Here is a 6,967-nt window from a genome sequence, read left to right on the forward strand (position 1 = left end):
CCCTCACCTACCCGCCGCTGGACATCAGCAGGCAGAGCGCGAGGCATGCAGAGCCCCCATCGCGCCGCCGCGCCCCGCTGCGACCCGCCCCGCTGCTGGGCAGAACCCCCCCGCGGCCCGCGGCCCCCGCTTACCTAACCCCACACTACTACACATGGCCAGGACGACCCTCCACCGCTGCTGCTACCGGTGCTGCCGCCGCAGTGGCAGCTGGCGTTGGGTTACGTAGGGGCTCTACAGCTGCTGCTGGTACTTCGGGGGCTGCTGCTGGGCTGCTGCAGGCAGGTCAGGGCGGGCATGGGGGGCGCGGGGACGCGGGCCGGACCGGGGCGGGCCGGGGCGGCGCGGCGCGGCGCGCTTGGCGGGCACGGCCAGGGCTCGCGCGGCTCGGCTAGGCCAGGCTAGACTCTTATCAGCTGGGCGCTGCCGTTGCGGCAGGTTGTCGGTGCAGTGCCGGTCGAGACGGGGCGCCGCGAGGACGCTCGACGACGCGAACGCCGAACGTGCGCCAAAGACGCCAACCGCGGTCCGCGGAGAACGAATACGACGACGACGACAACGACGACGGTGCATCGTTGAAAACGCACCGCCGCAGAACACGACGAAGTGATTCCGGGCGCTCTTTGCCCTGTGCCGCCGCCCAGCCCAGCAGGAGGTGCTACAGGTACCTACTACACTCGCGTCCCCGCCCCGCACGCACTCTTGCCCCGGGTCCCTCCGGGCGCGCAGCCCGTCCTCCAGTCGGAATGGTCCTGGTGCAGCCTGCACCGCAGCCTGCACTCCTCAGCGGGGGACGGGACGGGGGAGGAGGAGGAGGAGGGGGATGGGATTGAAAGCTCTATTATCGCTAACCGGATCAACATGTGCTGACTCCGATCCGGTCTGGTCCGGGCGGCCCCTCCCGGCCCCGCCCCACCGCGCCCCGCCCGGCCCGCGGGGCCCTGCTGCAGCCCTATCAAGCAGACTGGTCGCTGGACTGGCCGGGCCGGGCCCGGGTCGGGCGGCGGGGAGCAGCCAGTGTGTGTGAGGAGCATCGCGGCGTGCATTCCTCGTCCCGCTCCGTCCCGCGAGCCCGCGAGTCCCGCGCGCGCGTTGTGCGTGGTGGTGCGTATACGTACGAGCCGCGCTCGCGACCCCGGCCCGGCCGCGACCAGCACCTCGAGTGCCTCGCCCGCTCCAGAGAGTAAACAGATCGAGTGCGCGGCGTGGCGCGGCGTGGCGTGGCGTGGCGCCCGTAATGACGACGTATCCCGAGCGTCGTGATTGATCTGGCGGGGGACCAACAGGACTTAACCTCGACAAGCGCAGCGCTAGCGCCAGGCCAGGTACTTGACGGCCAACCGCGCGCCGGGTCAACCGGGCACTTGTTTGTGAGTGTTGTGTGAGTGAGTGAGTGTGTGTGTGTACCGCGGCCGCGACCCGCGTCCCGCAACGCCGGACGTCCCCGATATTCCTCAGCAGATCCTGGTCCTCCCGTCTGACCATTAGGATGACGAGCATAACGGTGGTGGCCTCAGCTGTCTGATCAAAAAGCGGCTGAGTGACAAATCCCGCCTCGCCAAATTTCGCGCTGTCTTGTCTTCTGTGATGGCTGCACGGTGTTTTGCGCGCGCAAGACGGTCAGAGACGCGTTCCTGATCGACTCCGCGAGGGCGCGGCGTGGCGGGGCGCGGCGGGGCGTGGCGGGGCGTGGCTGGCGGCGGCGCTCTGCCCCGCGCATAATGTCACACGGCGGCAGCGAGGTGTTGCGGGGGAGGGGGTGGGGGATTGTGATGTAGTGCGCGGCCTAATGCGCGACCCTCGCGTTAATCGGTATCAATGGGGCGATTCAAATAGCACACCATCGTGCGCGTACTACCCGTGGCCGCCGCGGCCGCGCGCGCCGAGTGAGCCGACAGGCACGCCCTCTTCTCTCGGCCGCGCCCCCGCCCCGCCCCGCCCCGCGCCTCGTGCACCGAGACGTTATGGGGCAGTAAGTTACACGTCACATTTTGAGAGTTACTGTTTTTCTCGCCGCTTGTCTGCAGTTACAGCACGAAGAAGCCACAAACTTAGTGCAAAGGGCCTTACCGCTATGTCTCGTAGTTCTTATTGTTATGGATTACAAGGTGTCATTCCAGCAGTTTTGTATTCTTCGAACTGTGCATGCAAGCAGGGGATAGGAAGACTTCTATCAAAGACAAACGTGAGACGTGTTTCTTGATATGCGTTTGGTCAATTGCTTTACACTTTCACCCTTCCCGCTTTGGATGCGGCAGTAGACCGCTAATAACCCCTTTAACCCTCTGACTATGCCGGCTATTTCCGGCTCAGGAGCCTGTTTGCTGCCTGCTGCACTCTCGGTGGTAGTAGTCCTGCACCCTGAGACCTTGGCCGACCTACACCCCGCTTTAGTCAGTCTGCTTTCGATGCTGATTGAAAGTCTCTGCTGCTGCTACTGTTGCTGCTGCTGCTGCTGCTGCTGCTGCTGCTGCTGCGGTGGGGCACTTGAGACCCCTCCCCACAGAGCCCTGTCCCGCCGCGCCCCGCTAGACCACACCCCGCGTACGCCAGGCCAGGCCCCCCAATACGGCGGCCGCCAGGCGCCCAGCCCATTCCGCCCTGCATCTGCAGCTAGAATGTCAGCGTGTGACGAACGGCCTAGAGCAAACAGGTGGCGCTTGTGCGTGATGGGCCCTGGAAAAAACAAGACGCACCGCCACGCCGCCACCACCCGCCCGCGAGCCCCTTCTGTTCGGCCCCTGTTCTAAAAAGCGAGGAAAGGGGGGGGGGGCGTTTCCGGTAGAGACAGTCTTAGGGACTGTGTAAAAAGTGTGTTGGTAATTTTTACAATTATTTCCTGTCTGGAACGTACGTCATATATGGAATCTCGTCTCAATTATCGAACGTACTCCATCGCGACCATCTTCAGCCCCCTCTGGGGGCATCGTGAGGGAAGGCACCGCGCAAGTCGGAGATGCCACACCACAGGGCACGACGGCCCGCCGCCACGCCCCGCACATAGTCACGGCGACTGTACTGTACCTTCGGGTGGGTCGGTACAGTGGGCTCCACCCGCCCCGCCAAGTCCTAAGCTGTCGCGAGGAGCATTCTTTCTGATGAGATCACTGGGCGATTGAAATCAGCGCGCGCGCTGCCCCGGTCGTGCTTGCGCCGCGTTACACTAGACCAAAGTCGTAACGTCACACTTAGACGGTGCCTTTATGACATCACTTTGACGCCAATATGTCGTGTGTTTCAAGTCGAAATTTTGACGTCATCACGTCACACCGTGTCCTGTCCGCAGCGCGCTGCTGCTCCGGTCCGGCTCCGTCCGCCCGCGAGCATGTGCCTTTGGCAGCGGGAAGGAGCTCACCGCCAGCGAACGACGAGTAGTGACGACGCCGACGCCGACCTCCCTCGCGACCAGCACGGGGATCATCAACGCCGCCGGTATCGCCAGGCCGCCTGCTGAGCACAGGCCGAGGGACGGCAGAGACCTTCAGGGCCAGAAAACAACCCCCGGCGGAAAGGTGAGTACATTTTCTTATTGCTCTCGAGTTATGGTGTTCTAAACCGGTCGTTTTTCTGGTGATACTGTACCGCATGCAGGCCCGCGGGCGGGCTTGCCTACCGCCTCTCATCACGGGGGCGCCTATAGCCCCGTGCGAGTATGCAACCCGTACGCACGCCTGCATGCGGTACAGTAGTAAACAGTTTGGCGTAGAACACCTACCCTGTACAGCAGACGGCTGGTTAGCCCCGCGCACGTCTCGCAGTCACACTGTACCGCATTCCTAGGTGCGGACGGGTTGCCTACCCGCTCGACCCGCAACAGAATATAGTTACTTCATCCCGTCATATTTGCTCCCCATGTATCACACACACCGTCAGCTTCCCCTGGCTTCTTCTTCTCCCATGGCGCTGTTGCGAGGGGGAGCAAGTTTTCCTCGTCGGGACGACACCGCCCGGGTCAACACTTTTTAGGGGCGACAACGAGATAAGACGCCGGACCGGTGCGCACTGTACTACAGCCATTTGGTGTGATAAGGCCCCGGGGAGGCTCCTATTTATTTAGTGTCGGGAATACACGCGGCACGCTGCTGCTATTTGCAGTGGGAAAAAGATGGCTTTATGGCTCGACGCGAGGAGGGGACCGCAACCGCATGCTCGCGCAACAACTGGTGTCCGGTGTCGTGAGAGAGGTCTGGCTGCACTGATTGGGAAGATATTAATTGGTCAACAGCTCTAGAGGTGGCTCCGAATGGTCTGGTCTATGGGAGCGGCGCGGGGCGCGGGGCGGGGCGGGGCGTGGGTGCGAGATGATGAACTACTGGCGGTCTCTCTAACAATCAAATAACAATTTGTATGCAACGCGTAAATTACCCACTCCATCCATACCACCATGAGCGCGGGCGCGTGTGTCTGTGTGACTACTGTGTGTGTGCGTGTGTGTGTGTGTGTGTTGTGATCATGTGTCTAGGAAAATGAACATTAATGTGTAATTTATCTCTTTTATCGTCGGCCTGATTGAATATATAGAGCGTGACGCGCCAAGTCACCCCTCTATTAAACAACTATACCACTTACACTGCAAGCGAAACAAAAATTAATCAGTACCGTGTAATTAAATAAACACTTGTGGCGTTCCCTCTGCTGATAATCGCAACAGCAATACCACAAAAAAATTGTGGCTCTTCGCTTTGGGTGGACGTCGGTGACGTCATGTCAAAGTCATGAAGTCATGGAGCCACAAATCATACAACTCACTCCCAGTCACTCCTCATGGCGTGCGCGCCTTTGCACGTGTCGCGCGGGATTGTGAAAAGGTCGTTACTGGAATTAATAGCACCCCCGTCCCCTCCTCCTCTCCGCTTCACACCACACCCGCCCCGCCCCGCCGCGCCGCGCCCCTAACCATGCAGGCCGTCCAAAACATCGACACACACACACACACACACACACACACACACACACACACATTCGCGGTGCAGTGCGTCAGGCCGCCAGGCGGCCGCCGCCGCCACCGGACCCCCCGCCGAGCGCGCGCCAATATGAATCTGAATGTGCTAATTGAGTGTCACCGAGCCGTAATGTGACAACCCCCACATTGCTATTCGCTTCCGCGGTGCGCGCGGCGGAGGTGAGCTATGGGCTCATCATCGTCTGGCTCCTCCTCCCTCCTCCTACTACGGGGGCTCCCCGCGGAGCACCACAAGGGAGCGTCGTCGAGCGTGTGGCGTCGTGTGGCCACTGCAGGGCCTCGTGTGACGACGAGCATGACGAGGCGCTCGAGGAGGCCGCCGATGAGGACCTGCTTTGCTCGCTAGGGTCCGCGCGGGACCGGCACGCCCGCGGCACCGCGCGATCCTCCAGTCAGCGACGCGAGAGGAGGAATCCGACCCAATTAATCGAGGCACGACACGGTTATACTGCGTGTGTACTCGCGCACTCGCTCCCCGGGGGAGAGGCGGGCGGGGGGCGTGGACGCGGAACTCCTCTTGCGCGACTCCTTGACGCCGAGGTGGGGGTGATGTGATGGTGTGGGTGCTGCTGGTATTTGCTCTCGCGGGCCCCCAAGTCACGTTCCCAAAAAGCAGTGTCATTCAGCGGCAGGGCCATACCACCACCACCGCGTCGTGCTCGCGGAGGGATCGCAGCGCCGCCGCCGCCGCCAGCGCCACCCCGGGCATTTCAACGCTGATGGAGCAGAGTATGGCGCGCCGGCGGCGCCTCGACTGCGCGAGTCAATCAGAGCGCGATAAAAACCGTTTTCAAGAGCACCTCGATACAGAGCGTCTGTCACCGGCCGATCCAGATCCACCCGTCGCAGAGCGCCGCGTTTAGTGACTCAGCGATCGCGGTTAGGAACGGACCCGCCCGCCCGCCTGTCCGCCCACGCCCACAGTCCGTGCGCCCGCCGCGGACCTTCCGCCGGCCGCCCGCGCTGCCCCGGGCCTAGCCCAACGGCACTGCAGTGAGTAGTACTGCAGCACAGGAGCCCCCCCGCGATGCGGTGGCCTTCGTCCTGTCTGGGTTTAAATCGGTGGGAATGTAGTCGTTGATGGCATTCTAATCGTCGCGCCTGGATTATCATCTGCACTATGCATTCGCCCGAGGCAGGTCAATAATTTCAAAAACTTCCGACCGGATGTACGAAGAGGCGGTAGTATCGTGCTCCAAGCCTCGGCGCCCTGCTGTCTCGCGCCCCGCCACCTGCCTCCCGCACCCGCTGCACCGATATCACATCCCCGCGCGCGGGTGGTTTTGCTATTCCAGGCGCATTCCCCAGCCGCCACTAAACTTGGCCGCACAAGCTCCCAAGGTCCCAAGCGTGATAAGATAAACATTGTCAGGATTTTACTACCTTAAAAAAGCCCCCCGATCTCTGCTGCAAGCTGCTGCCAAGGCGAGCCCCGCACTATCCTCTTCCCCCGAGCACCCCCCGCTCCACCCGACGTGGAATGCCAATCATCAATCATCTTATCTTGACTACCCGCATAGCTTTTCAAAATCTGGCGTCGGGCCGCGCCGTCGCGCGGGGGGTTTGGTCGGACAAACGCAAGTCTCTCTGTCACGTCCTCTCTCCCGCCCCTCCGCAGCATAACGCGGACAGAGCCAGAAGTGCAGCGAGCACGTCATCCTAGCCGCTCACTCGCGGTGGTCGCGGCGGTCATACCTATTGGACAGTGTCACTGACTGCCTGCGGCCCGAAGTGCCCCACCCCGCCGCCCCGCCCCGCCCCGTGTCGGCTACGCGGACGCCAACCAACCGGACCGCAAAATCTTTGGCATGCGCGAAGCACGCGCTCCGTCCGCCGCGCTCTTGCTCATACTCGCTCCGCGCGCGCGCGCGCGCTCCGCCTCAGCGCGTCACAGGGGGATTGTTTGTCGCCGATAATGGGCGCTAGAATGCTAGAATGCACGGTGAGTGTGTGTGCGCTGAGCGCGCGCGCGCGCGCCCGTGTGTGTGTCAGGCGTATGCCCCC

The sequence above is a fragment of the Frankliniella occidentalis genome, unplaced genomic scaffold (genome assembly GCF_000697945.3).
Source record: "Frankliniella occidentalis isolate FOCC.00 unplaced genomic scaffold, Focc_3.1 Scaffold20, whole genome shotgun sequence".
Taxonomy (NCBI): Eukaryota; Metazoa; Arthropoda; class Insecta; order Thysanoptera; family Thripidae; genus Frankliniella; species Frankliniella occidentalis.